Here is a 14,787-nt window from a genome sequence, read left to right on the forward strand (position 1 = left end):
GAGTGTAACTTCACGTTTTTTCACTGTGCCTTTTTGCAATTGACAAACATAGACCCCAAACCCCTGGAAATATTAATGCATGCAAGTATTCATGTGTGCAAGCACAAAACACACAAACACACAGTTTACTAACCAGGTGAGATTGTGTTTGCCCTTGCTGCACCTGTCAGGAAGGGTTAGATTACTTCATGGTTCAGTTGGCAGGAATCAAATCGAACTCACATGCAGCTTTCAGAGAGCCATGCAGGTGAGCAGCTGCAGGACATTTAGTCTTCCTGTGGCCTTTCAGACCAGCAGATAATGTCACGCTGCTGTGGTCAATAGAGAACGGTTCATAAAGCAATGTAATAAATCCATTCAATTAAATTTTAATTCACAAAACACTGACCTTGTGCAGTATTTCTTAGTTTGTGTAGTACAATATGTCAATATTTTTGTCATATATCATTAAATTGGAGATAAATATTTGGATAGACCAACAGATGGACAAATGAGAATTTTCAGAGGAGATATTTTCACATTATGGCAACATTATTATTGTGTAGAAAAATGAGATTGAGATTATGTCTATTAAGTTTCATAAAAAATTTCTTGATGCAAAATTAGTAGTGGTCTTGAAGTAGTCTTCATTTTCTTTATGAAAAATGTTAATTCTTGTTGAGACTTTTTATTTGACATACACAACTTGCAGTGAAATGTAAAAGTCAGGAATTAATTCAGTAATGATACAAGTGACTGTCTTTGAGTTAGTCAGTAAAATTTGCATTCAACTGATTTGTTTAAAAATTGAGGACTCATTCAGCAACTAAACGAGTGACTTTGTGAACGAATCATTCATTCACTCCACCGATTTGTACAAAACACAGGTTTTCAGTTTCTGCTTTGTTTGGAACAGTTTTTAATAGTTTTTACATACTTGTAAATTAAACTGTTGCATAAAAGAAACATTACACTTAAAAGAGTGTGTTATGGCCATATTCAACTGTTGTTTTCAACAACGTACAGAAGTCTATTGTGTAAAGAGCACACATGGTTTATTTTAAAAGGATTTAGTTTTGTGTCCAAGTATACCTGAAGAGAACAGCAGCTAGAACCTTCCAAATTACTGCAGGCATCAGCAGGACTCAGGTAATTTAGCATTTCACAAAGTCTGACGTTCCTCTGATCTGAGATCAGTGACAGTGTTCTGCATTCTGGCATTGTTCTAATTATAGCAGGTAAGATCTGAGACATGGAGACAATTAGCTAGTGGACCAAATGACTGGAGATCTAGCATAAATCTGGCGAAGCATGAGGAATTTAAGAAACAATCCTCATTTACAGAGTATATTTATATCCAGCAGTGTTTGGAATGACAGTGAACACCAATGGGATCTATCCTGTTAGAAAGAAAAAAGAAAAAAGAAAGAAAAAAAATCAGTTGTATTGGGTGAAAACATATATGACAGTGCAAGTTCAGTTTTATTTCTGGCCAATATGAAAATAGATATTCATCCAAAGAAAAAGAATGATAATGAGTCCATATGTTCTTATGTGCACACTGTCCTGTTATTTAAACCTCACGTGGCGTGTTCCTATTATGAAGACAGTTTAATTCTCCTGAAATTAATACACATCCGCAACGCTGAACTGGATATTGTCTGTAGTCGTCAGAGCAGGATATTGCATTCTGGGTAGCACCGGGCTGATAAGCATTATGGTGAGAAGGGGGTGGAAGTCATTCAGGAGCAAGGTGTGATGAATGACCTCCATGTGTTTGATATGAGACCGACACAGGGGGTCACATCCACCTCCGCATCCGTATCTGTATTTTCTTTCTGAGGTTTCCATCTGGCATTATAGACATTAGCAGGCAATAGTCATTAGATGAGATAAACATTTAAATGCATGGTTACTAATGTATGATAAATGAAATCAATCAAGTCACAATAAGATCAAATATCAGACCTTGAGCAGATACTATATCCTTAAATTAATAGTTCAATGTACTAAGGCCTTCCAAAATGAAGCTGAGTTTTTTTCCATCATCAGAACATTTTTGGAGAAATGTAGATGTAGATGATTTTGTTTTTACAGCAAAACAGTTTTAAAGATATTTACTATTACATCACTTGTTCACCAATGGATCCTCTGCAGTGAATGGGTGCCGTCAGAATGAGAGTCTAAACAGCTGATAAAAGCATCACAATAATCCATAAGTAATCCGCTTCCTTCAGTGAAAATGTCATCTTTTATTGTCCTCTCATATCAAAATATGAGAGGACAATAATACATATTTGATTAGAATAGTTTTGGACTATTTTCTCTTGTAAACAGTGCTTGATCTGTGCATATTTATCTCCTGATTAAGATGAGACGCCTGTAGAAAGCAATATTATGGATAGAGAACTTGTAATTTACACAAGACTTTAATTGATGGACTGGATTCCAGATTATTGTGATGGTTTTATCCGCTGTTTAGACTCTCATTCTAACGGCACCCATTTACTGCAGAGGATCCATTGGTGAGTTACTGATGTAATGCTAAATTTCTTTAAACCTGTCTACATCTTGGATGGCCCGGGGGTGAGTACATTTTCAGCTAATTAAATTGTTTTGAGTGAGCTATTCATTTAAAAACAACGCAAGAATTTTCATTTACAAAGTTTCAAAGGTGCTCCATAAGAGGAATGACTCTGATAATCCAGAAAAGCTGCCTGAGGCTTGGTATATACCTATATTCAATCAGTCAGCTAAAACAAAATGTACTGCAGTAATCTAAGAGCATTGGCCGTGTTTGTGCAACATTGGCTGATTACATCAAGACATGGAAATTCTCTTAAAGAAAAAAAAACCTGAGAAAAAGCATGCATCAGTGCATGTTTTGATATACTGTTTATGTATGTGTACCCTTTCATGCATGCATTATTTTTGTGTGTGCGTGTATGAGGATGTAAGTGCTTTGCAGAGATGTGGCCGAGGCAGACAGACCACTTTGCATCCCATTACTCATGCTGTGGTATGCTGCTCAGGTAATTGGGAGTAAAAGCAGAGGGAACAAAGCAAAGCTTTTTTTAAGGCAACAAGCACCTTTTTAAATTGACTGATTTGATTTCAAATTCAATATGACAAAGCCCCTCTTTGGCTTGTTTTGTAATAACCCAAGGGAACTGCTCCAGAAAGAGGGAATTAAGAGAGGCAACAGAAATGAACCAACCTTTAGCTTTACTTTCTCAAATGAACAAGGCAAAAGATGCATATTGGCAGGGAGCACTCTGCTGTATCATGCCAGTAACAAAGCACGTTGTGAAAAGTCGAAAAAGAATAATTGTCAAACAGTTTTCAGATAATTAGTTGGCAAAGGTTGTGCAAGAGGGCTGCTTAATCACGGGAAATTAATTTACATTTACAATTAAAGTCTTGGCAGATGCATTTATTTACAAAACCATTTACTAGATAAATCACTTAGTTATGTTAAAATCCTCTGAACAGGTGGATAAAGACTCAAAACAAGCAAAGACCTTTTTCCACAAACTCATGCAATCCATTCTTCAAACCACGTGTTGTATGTTGGGTCAGGCAAACCTTGCTGTTAATACATGGAAATGTTAGGAAGTAGGGTTAGGAATCAAGAAACAGTTCATATTCATACCTATTTTTTAATCAGATTTTCTAAAACAAAAATCTATAGCACAACCAGTGTAGTCTGACTCACAAACAGTTGATCCAATGAGTTATCATTAGTGAATCAAACACTAAAGCTTTGCTAATGAAATTTGCATTAATGGAGTTAACTGTTTGTAGTTAAAGATACATATCAGGCGCGCGTGTGTGTGTGTGTGTGTGTGTGTGTGTGTGTATAGTGGGTATAGAAAATAATCTTTTAAAAGAAACCTTTACAATAATCACAATCGCTTTGCAGTCTGAAATTAAGATGGACACAGTTTTGTTTTGTCCAGCTGTATTTATTCAGTGCAACTTATAACATCCAAGTGAAAGATGTAACACAACCATCTCAGAAAAAAAAGAAAGGATCACCCCTCTCCCAAAAATGACTTGTAAACTCAATCATCGAAAGCTGATCACATTTAAAATCTGAATGGCTTTGTGTGCCATTGAGAAGGTGATTAGGTGCATAGGTGGTCATATACTTTTATGGGGGGTTTCTCTGCAGCAGGAACTGGAGGACTTCAGGATAGAAGGGCAAAATACCATCAAATTATTGAGAAAAATCTGCTGCCCTCTGCCAGAAAGTTGTCAATGGGAAGAAGGTTTACCTTCCAGCATAACAATGACCCAAAGCGCACAGCAGAACTGAGCACACAGTGGTTGAAGGCAGGGCTGAACTGGGATTAAATTTCAGGCAATGTAATCGCACTCATCCAGTCCACACAGGGAAGAAAAACAGCTTGTCACTGGAGCAGAAGTCTTAAATAGACATCTTTGTATTCTGTTAAATCAGTGTATCATACACCGATCAAAATACACAGATTATTCACTAATTTAATACCAAATTTGGTTTGCCGGATATGATATGAAACCTCTTTAAAGGGGTCATGAACTGAGAAATCTAATTTCCTTTGAGCTTTTGTCATATTAGAGGTCATTGTACTATAAAAAAAAAACATCCTGTAAATTTCAGAACTCAAAACTTTCTTGTTAATCTAAAAACAGTTTATGCTGAAGCCAATCTGCCAAAATGAAAGCTTGTGGAATGTGTCACTTTATGATGTAATAGTGTGGGTTAACCCCGCTTCCGCTGCAGAAGATCAATGCCTGCTTCTACATCACTGCCTGTTTAGCTCCTCCCACTGATTAGCATATGTAGTGTAAATAACCAGAGAGACAAACACAGGTTTATGCATTTGACATCCAGTGCAGGAGGCGATAATGCTCCTAAGGAGTTATTCACCGTTAATCAAGAAAAAGAAGAAGCAGTTGTAAGCAGAAAAAAAAAATGGCTTCAAAGACAACAAAATGCTTTGCATTGCCAAGATGTGGAAAAACACAGTCTTTGCATAACATTCCATCGGATCCCAACATTAGGAAAGAGTGGATGAATGAGTGGAAGTAATGTCGTACCACACAAGTGTGAGTAACTGTTTTAATTACTATTTTATTACTACTGTTTGTGATCACTATTGCTTTGTCTGCTATTATAGAGCGTTTAAAATAAACTGTGTATTTACTGTGTTCTTAACCTAAATCACAGCAGCGTCCATCTATGAAGGATGTAGGCTGTCAAATATACACAACTGTTAGCCAAGCACTGCAGTGGGCGTGTCTACAATCTGCCACGCCCATTCAAACAGAATGTTCGATGATGGGTGTCTGGACAGAAAATAGCCTATTACTTCTGAATTGTGACGCATTTTGATGTAAAAATCTACAAAATGAAAAACAAAGGTAGTTCATGAATCCTTTAAAACATTTTTCATGCTTTTATTTTCATAGAAAATTTTGAAGTCGAAGCATATTGTTTTCAACTGAAAGTTTTATGCAATGACCGTCATGTGACATGTACAGTATATGAGCGACCCTGCTGTTTGTTCTTTGAATCAAATGTTGTGTGAGATTTAAATGCTCAAATGCTCTGTGGACCTGCCTCAGCACAACAGACTGATTTCTCGGAGGAGTGAGCAAGTGCTGGGCTGGACGTGGGTGGCACAATCGCACCAAGGAGAACGCGTGGGTCCAGGCCTTATTTCAGGATCTGATCAGCAAGGCAGTAGAGCACGACTGTAATGAGCAATACTTTACTAACTGCCATTACAGAGGGGCACATTATCACACAGCCTATCAACGTCATGTTAAACACAGTCATACATCATTATTATGGGGCTGAGGCCTACAGCAAATATCCACCAGGCAGTGTGAGAGGTCAGCGGGAAGAGGAAATGTTTAATGATGGTGACTTAACCCATCACAGTCTGTTTGCTTCCAGCTCTTCCTTTTGTACCTTTTACATCTCAGAAGGTACTAAAATGTACCTTTAAGATATGTATCTTTTAGGTTAAATGATCTAGAAACTTGAAAGCTTTATGTACCTTTTTTTCCTTAGAGTGAAGGGAAATAAATCAAAGATGATGAATAAAGTGTTCAGATGTCAGGAGAATAAAATCAACTAATGCAGCTAGCAGGGAAGGTTTTTAGAGTTTGGAACATCTGTTAAGGTTCTCGTTATGAACAAACATTCTTCCATTAATAGAATGTTTGTTAAAAGATCTCTGGTTTCAAAATATTCATATTTTTATAGATCATTTGTGGAACGTTTTTTTCTTCTTTATTTATGAAAAGATATATGTTTTGTTGGATGTCAATCTAACATTGGATGGGATAATTGCAGAGCACATATGCCGAGTATGACACACTATACTTGGCTAACTGTCACATCACTTTCCCTTTTTAGACTACATTTAAAATGCTGATTAATTTATTGCTTCTCAGATTCTCTCTTGCAAAAAAACATACAAAATGCTTAATGCATACTTCTAAATTCATATATACATACATTAAACTCTCCATGTTAATTTTCACATGCATATATACATAAACACTCCAAACCGCAATTTCACATAACTACACACACAGCTGCAAACACTTTTCAAAGTGAATGTGAGCAGCGTTCTATAAATATCCTTCATAAAGGCATCTGATCATGAAATAAAATAGGCTTTGTCCTCAGCATTGATGTTGAGAAAGTGACAGGTGCAAACACAAAGCTGCAGAAAGCCATGGCAATGATAAATATCAGCCGTCAGAACCAGGAAAGCATCTCTCATTTGATTTCTTACTGAAGCAATATTCAGAGAGACCTACTCACTATGAGTGGGCTGTTATGTTGCCATGGTAATGATTTTCTTCCCACTTATTCCTGCTGCTTAATATATTGTGTTTAGGGTGACAGCTTGTGGGAACCAAGAGCAAGTACACTCAGTCAACGGCTGTAAGAAAAGTATTGAAAGTTTTGTTTTACAGTGTTCTTTTCTATTCTATAGACCTTAGTCATTGTGTTTTTAACAGGACTTACAACAAGACTCTGAGGGATAGAAGTGCAGTCAATGTGTGCTGACAAAAAAATCTCAATAAAAACTCCATAAAACAGTCTAAATAAATTCAATATGATGTCTTTTCTATTCTATTCTATCATTCAAATCTATTACTCTATTCTATTCTAAAAGTGTTCAAGCTGCTGTTTTCTCATTTGAACTTTTGAAAATACCTTTTTATTCACAAATTAACTGTTTTAAATCTTAGCCAACAAACTTTTTAATTATAACAAACATCTTCAATTGCCTTCCATTATAGGCCTATAATTTTTCGTCCAGCCATAAATCAAATGAAATAAAACTAATTAAGATCATATGGGTAAATAAATGTCTTTCTTTCGAGAAAAGCATAATACTGAATGAAATTTTACTTCATATTCATGGTATTAGTGAAAATTTTGCTATTACCGAATGGTTGTAGTGCTCAAAAGAGCTATAATTTATTGTTTTATTATTATTATCTTTCATTATTTTAAGTATTTTGCACACATGTGTACCATTCAAACTACATTCTCTTAAACAAATTGGCTTTTCTTGTTTATTATTATTATTATTATTCACATATATATGATTGCAGGCTATAAGTACGTAGGCTATAACTGATGTATAACTGTATAATTAATTAGTGAAACTTTTTTATAGAAAACATTTTTTTTATCTTAAATTAATGAGCTTACTGTATACAGCTGATTTCTAACTGATGGGCTTCGTTGCAACTGAATAATGAATTTGGCTGGGTTTGTATTTTACACTTTATAAATGACACTTCTTATTAAACGTTTAATGGAAGGTCAACAGAGTAGTAAAGGTTCTTCAGTTTCTGATTTCTGAGCCTGTTTTTCAAAAGATGTAATCAATGAAAATATGCACTTATTTTAGTATTATTTATATACTATTAAATAATATTTTAAACATTATAATGTGTGTGTGTGTGTATACCCCTTGCAGAAAATGTGAATAATTTAAAAAAAAATAAGAGATCATACAAAATGTATGTTATTTTTTTATATAGTACTGCCCTGAGTAAGATATTTTACATAAAAGATGTTTCCATATAGTCCACAAGACAAAAAAATAAAAGCTGAAATTATTAAAATAACCCCATTCAAAAGTTTGAACCTTTTTAAATAATTGTGTTTTAGTGCCTCAGTTATCCTTAGTGTGAAAAGATGTATCTCAAAATCATACAAAATCATACAAAAACAAAAAATATCATGCATTTAGTATGATCTCTCTTATTTTGTTAAAATTATAAAACATTTTCACAGTTTCTTCAAGGGGTTCCCAAACTTTCGCATGCCACTGTGTGTGTGTGTGTGTGTGTGTGTGTGTGTGTGTGTGTGTGTATATATATATATATATATATATATATATATATATATATATATATATATATATATATATATTCAGTTTTCATATTAATTTTAGTTTAGGTTTTAGTAATTTGTTGAGTTTTTTTTTCAGTTTCAGTTGCCATAATAACTTCAATTTTTTACATTTATAGCTAAAGTTTATAGTTTAGGTTTCATCTAATATTTACAGTTGCTTTCATTTCAATAAAGAAAATAATTGATAATGATTATAACATAGCACATTGTACATTGTACATATATTAGCATAAATACACTATTTTCATGCAGCCTTTCTTAATTACCTTAAAAATAAATTAATCTATGCATTGTTTCTTTCATTCAAAGGAAATTCAAGCGCAAACAGTTGCCAATTTCTACCTGGCATTTGAGGCTCAACTGAAAATCATCCCTGTGATAAACAAGGTAGACATTACAGAGATCATTTCTGATCTTTCCTTCAAATGTAGTCAATATTTTATATACATAAAGCAAGTTAAAAACATGTTTCATCCCAGTCCTTTGGATAAATTATAGAAATATCCTTGTCATTTTACATCAGTTAAGTACAGAGGCAGGACACAATTTAATGTGTTTTTTTAATCATCAGATGGATTTGAAAAATGCTGATCCACAACGAGTGGAAAAACAGATTGAAAAAGTCTTTGATATCCCAAAGGAAGATTTTTTTATGTCTATATATGTCATGTCATTTTTACTTTGACTTGTGATTGTTTCCTGTAGATCTCTGCAAAGCTGGGCACAAATGTGGACCAAGTAATAAAAGAGGTGATGAAACGCATTCCCCCGTGAGTGTCATAAACTGATTTCACTTTTCTCCACAAGAGGTCACTGTGAGACTGTAAGAACAGCAGAGACTATGTGGGAGTGATTTATTGATTGTATTGGCCATCTTTTAATTCATGTAATTCAAGATTGTATCAGACTAAAGGAACACAATGATCCCCAGAGCCTAGATTACATCTTTCTAAACAGGATTCTGAAGAAGAGGGAGAGGGCGTCGACAATGAATCATACGTTAGAGTTCACACAATAGAGAGAATATTTTGAATCAACAGATGTGTGATGTCAGAAAGAACAGAAGTTTCGTGATACAGATGTTATCAGAGCAAGAACAGAATTAGTTACAGACACCGGGCTCACAAAACGTGTCAAGAATTCACTTCAAAAGACAATAATATATATATATATATATATATATATATATATATATATATATATATATATATATATATATATATATATATATATATATATATATATATATTATTCGTTTTATGTTTGTTAATTTATACATTTGAAGAAATGGTGCCTGATTTTGATAATATTTTATATATTTTATAAATTTGCAATTGCATTGTAAAATTATTTGCAAAACAGTCAAGCACATCCTAAGCATATCCCCCCTTTGCTAATACATTTTCAGATTTTATTCGGCAAACAGCTTCAGAGTTTCACTCTCCATCAGTGATATGTGATATTTTTCAGTTCATCTGAATGGATGCGCTGCGCACTTCTGTTTGTGTATTTGTCATATCGTAGACTCTGGTGTGAAGGCGCACACTTCGCCGTCGCTTTGTCTCACACACAAGAAGACAGAGAGAGAGAGAGAGAACGAGAGAATTGACGCGCCACATGTAAATTATATTCTTTGTTGTATTTTCCTGTCAAAATAACGGTGTTCTTTGGGAATTCTTCAGCTTTTAAGAACAGTCGGATTTTCCGGTAGTGGGCGGGGCTACTGCACAAATGACAATCTCATTGGCTGGCGCTCACCTATTATCGTCCCTGATTTCAGCAAATCAGTTTGAGCGATCGCATAATATTCATGAATCCAGTAGCTTATTAATCCTTAGTACTTTTTATATTGTTCTTATTAGTAGACAGTTCACAAAAAAAAAGAAAAATTAAATACAGAAACAATGAATTACCAAAAAAGTACCACCACCAGTCCAGTTAAAATGTTCAGTTAAAATGACTAATATGCATTCAATCATGGTAATCAAGTTTTAATTCTAATTTCTAAAGTTATATCATTAAATGATAATTGATTATCATATTATTATAATGCTTGACAGAGCCTATAATATCAGTCTCGCGAGTAAACTAAAACATTTACTAGCCAATGGCGATTCAGTTGCCAAGGTGTCCGTAGAGAGTTGTATTGTGAAATATTTTTATAATTTAAAAATAAATATTTTCTATATAAATATAAAGTGAAATGTAATTTATTCGTGAGATGCGAAGCTACATTTTCAGCAGCATTTATCCAGTCTTCAGTGTCACATGATCCTTCAGAAATCATTCTAATATATTATATTATTATAATTAATGATGCAAACATTTATGCTGCTTAATGTTTTTGTGGAAACTGTGATACATTTTTTCAGTGGTATTTATTTAGTTATTATTAACCATTTGAATTATGTATTTCCCACTTTAGTGTTAAAATAACTTTTCCTTACATATATGCAATATGTACATGTATGTATTAATTCCCTGTGAATATTTAAACAGTACCTGTGATCACGAGGATGGCAATGAATCAGGAAGTTTTATTTTGGTAAATCTATTTCATCGTGTGTCATCATGTGCTTTCCCAAAACCTGCTCGGCTACATTCTCCATCATTTCCTCCATGATGTGTTTTTTTAACTTCTTTCATAACTTCTTCCTTTTAAGGACGTTGTTGGCATTGCACCTAAAGGAACATTTTCAAATGTATAAATAAGGCATTTCATTCTTTAAATAGAAGTCCCATGAGTAATTAGTGTTTTCATACATTTCTGTACATGTGATTGATCAGTTTTTCCTGTTTCAGTCCGATAGCAAGAGGCGACGATCTGTTTAAAGCCCTTGTCTTTAATTCCACCTTCGACTATTACAGAGGAGTAGTGGCCAACATCGCTCTGTTTGGTGGACGTGTGTCCAAAGTAGACAAGATCATCTCTGCCCATCTGGGGAAGTCATATGAGGTCAACGAGTTGGGCCTTTTGAGACCCGTCGAACACCCAACAGAGACGCTGTGAGAATCTGACATCACTGACTGCATTAACAAATATCGCAAGAAAACGAAAAGAAGATAAATAAATCAGTCTGTCCTTAACAGTTTTGTATTAAGATACCAGTTTCAAAGGCATGTGAAAAAGAGGTAGAACAAAATCAAGAAATATTGAGACAAATGTTTTCAACTTTTACAGTCCCAGTCAAACCAGAGACTGTTTTGAGGGGTGGGTCATGTGATCGCAGGAATGAAGGAAGAAATTGGAGACACACTTTACCTCCAGAAACATCCTGTGGAGGCGCTGCCAGGCTTCAAACCGGCTAAATCCATGGTCTTTGCAGGTGGATTTCCAAAACCGTCCTGATTTTTGTGCTAAATTGTGTATGCCAAAGTTTAAAGGTTAGGATTACAGTGTTGTAAATCTAGAATTGTGTGACACTTTCAGGCATGTGACCTATGGATCAGTCAGAATACCCAGCCCACACACACACACACACACACACAGACAAATCAGTGAGAGTTTAAACCGTTGTTTTAAGTTCATCGCTCAGTCGAACAGGTATTGTTTCACTTTTTAAATAAAGTGGTAAATTTCTCTCTCAGGCTGGGATTCCTTGGTTTGCTGCATATGGAAGTGTTTAATCAGCGTTTAGAGCAGGAGTATAACGCATCTGTCATAGTAACCGCTCCGACTGTATCATACAAGGCTGTGCTAGCATCTGCCAAACTCATAAAGGTGAGACTCATTGTCACAATATGCTGAAAACCACCCAGAAAACCTTGTACCACTTGGATAGCACTCTTCTCAGTGATATAGTACACAGAGAAAGATGAACGTTTAGGGTTGAGGAACAGATTCCTGAGTTGTCTTTGTTATGTAGGAACACAGTGAAGAGGTGATCACCATCATCAACCCTGCTCAGTTCCCTGATAAGACACAGGTCGTGAAGTATCTGGAACCCATGGTGATGGGAACCATCATCGCTCCGGATGACTTCACTGGGAAGATCATGACCCTGTTTCAGATGAGATAAGATCAGTCACCTTTCAGGTTGACTGCAGTTTAGCGTGGTTTACTCACTCTAAGTAACACACAAAGTAACAATCTTGGACTCTCCTAATTCAAGGATGAAGTCCAAAGCGACCAAATCTACTTAATTTGCCTCAGTTTCTGTGAAAGCATATTCTGAGTCTTGCATTTGTAGTGACCCACAATGCGATTCTCTGCCTTGTTAAAGAGCCGCTGGGCCGTCCAGAAGAACATGGTCTACATCGATGACCATCGGTTGATGATGAAGTGCATCTTCGCTCTAAATTAAATCTTGGTGGACTTTTACGACCAGCTCAAATCCATGTCGTCAGTATACGCCAGGTGAGCTCATTGTGAAAGAAGGAATTATTGCTTATTTGAATAATAATAATTTTATATAGCACATTTCAGAAACTCAAAGTCGCTTTACAGATACATACATGAAACAAATTTATAATCCAAGCAGAACAAACCCAGCTAGCACAAACAGCGAAGCATCTGCTGTGTACAAACATCTGACAGACACCTTTAAGATTTCAGTTTTACATACATTCTAATTCATAAACATCTTAAAGACATTTTCTCAATGTCTATTTGACATCTGATAGGAAAAGTCCTATAGATGTATTGCAGATGAGCAAACACTCACCTTCTCACCTTCCATGTTTTTTGATGTGATTGCTGTGATTGTGTTATCGAGATAAATTGGCTTAAAAACTATGTCACCCTCAGGTCATCCAAGATGTGGAAGAGTTTGTTTCTTCATCAGAAAAGATTTGAAGAAATTTAGCATTACATCACCTGGTCACAAATGTTTCCTCTGCAGTGAATGGGTGCCATCAGAAAGAGAGTCCAAACAGCTGATAAAAACATCACAATCATCAAGAAATAATTGGCACAACTCTAGTGCATTAACATTTTGTGTAACGGCGTATATGTAAAAAATGTATCCATTATTAAGCTGTTCTTAACTTTGCTTCAATCTCAAATATGAGTCCATAATCTGTAATATTGCTTCCTCAAGTGAAAAGTTGTCTTGTCTGAATCAGGAGAGATATACGCCCAGATCAAGCGCCATTTACATGTAAAAACAGTTGTAAACAAATATGTAGGTGGATTTAAAGTTAATGCATTAATGTTGGATTTGTTTCTTACAAACATGCAGTTTTTTACTTCACAAGACGTTAATTGATAGATTGGAGTGGTGTGGATTTCTTTCTATTTATTGTGGTGTTTTTATCAAATGTTTAGACACTCATCATTCTGATGGCACCCATTCACTGCAGTGCAAGAGATGTCACACTAAATTTCTCCAGATCTTTTATGATGAAGAAACAATCTCATCTACAGTACATCATGGATGAATTAGAAGCAAAATGTTATTTTTAGGTGAACTACTTTAATATTTCTTATCTTTGTTTTCCACATTAGGATAAAAGCATATAGAGTACCTCTTCTCATAGAGAAAAACATTTTCTTTTACTTTTTTGATTAGCTGCTGATTCTTGGTCACATCTGTCTTTCTTAGTACGGTGGTGACATTACATGAAAAATGAAGCTGCTAGAGAAGCAGGCCGAGGGAAAGAAGAAATTGCACCAAATCTGACACATTGACGTCCCAAAAGATGCTTTCATCTATGTTCTTAAACAGAAATAGTTCCCTTAGTAACATAATCATTACAGACACCAAAGCCTGGGGTTGATTTGTGAATAAGAACATGCCATGTTAAGTATGATGATTGATTTGGAAATGCTATTAAAGTTCATATAACTAAGTGATATTGATCTGGGAAAGTAAAGAAGGTTTGATGAATTCATCTTCATCAGGTTGAAACAAGACTGCAGTTCTCTCAGGAGCGGATTCAGAGTCTGCAAGCTGGGGGTTTTCAGTGGAAACCGTTTAGCCTGCGTGGATGCAGAAGTATTTGGCAGCGCTGTTTTCTTTTGAACACATTTCATTCCCATGCAGCGCCAGAGGGAGTTGCAGTGGTTGTGGATGTAAGGCTGAAAATAGTCCAGTCCAGGACATTTCTGAGTGTTGGAGCTTATGCAAGGTGAGTCTGACAAGACTAGAACATGTCCATGTTATATTTAACTCCACAATAAAAAAAAAATAATAATAATTGAGAATTTTAACAATATTTAAGGCCATTCATTTTCTTAATACTTTGACAATATATGATGGTTGCAATTGAGCACGCCATCTTTCTAATTAGTGGCCTGCCAACAAGTAAAAGAAGAAAGAATCTGCAAAAATATTGTACAACGCCAAGATTACCGTCATGCTAGCTAGCTGCCTCAGGGGTCCGTGACATTTGCCAGCATTCGTCAGTGTCAATATAATAGAGATGGCCAG

At 35.3% G+C, this 14,787-nt stretch overlaps 1 pseudogene; it reads left to right on the forward strand.

The window, feature by feature from the left end:
• The first annotated feature begins 5,052 nt into the window (after positions 1-5,052).
• LOC128027089 (translation factor Guf1, mitochondrial-like) lies at positions 5,053-12,777 on the forward strand (annotated as a pseudogene).
• Positions 12,778-14,787: the final 2,010 nt, after the last annotated feature.

This window comes from Carassius gibelio, chromosome A14 (assembly GCF_023724105.1).
Source record: "Carassius gibelio isolate Cgi1373 ecotype wild population from Czech Republic chromosome A14, carGib1.2-hapl.c, whole genome shotgun sequence".
NCBI classification, from domain to species: Eukaryota; Metazoa; Chordata; class Actinopteri; order Cypriniformes; family Cyprinidae; genus Carassius; species Carassius gibelio.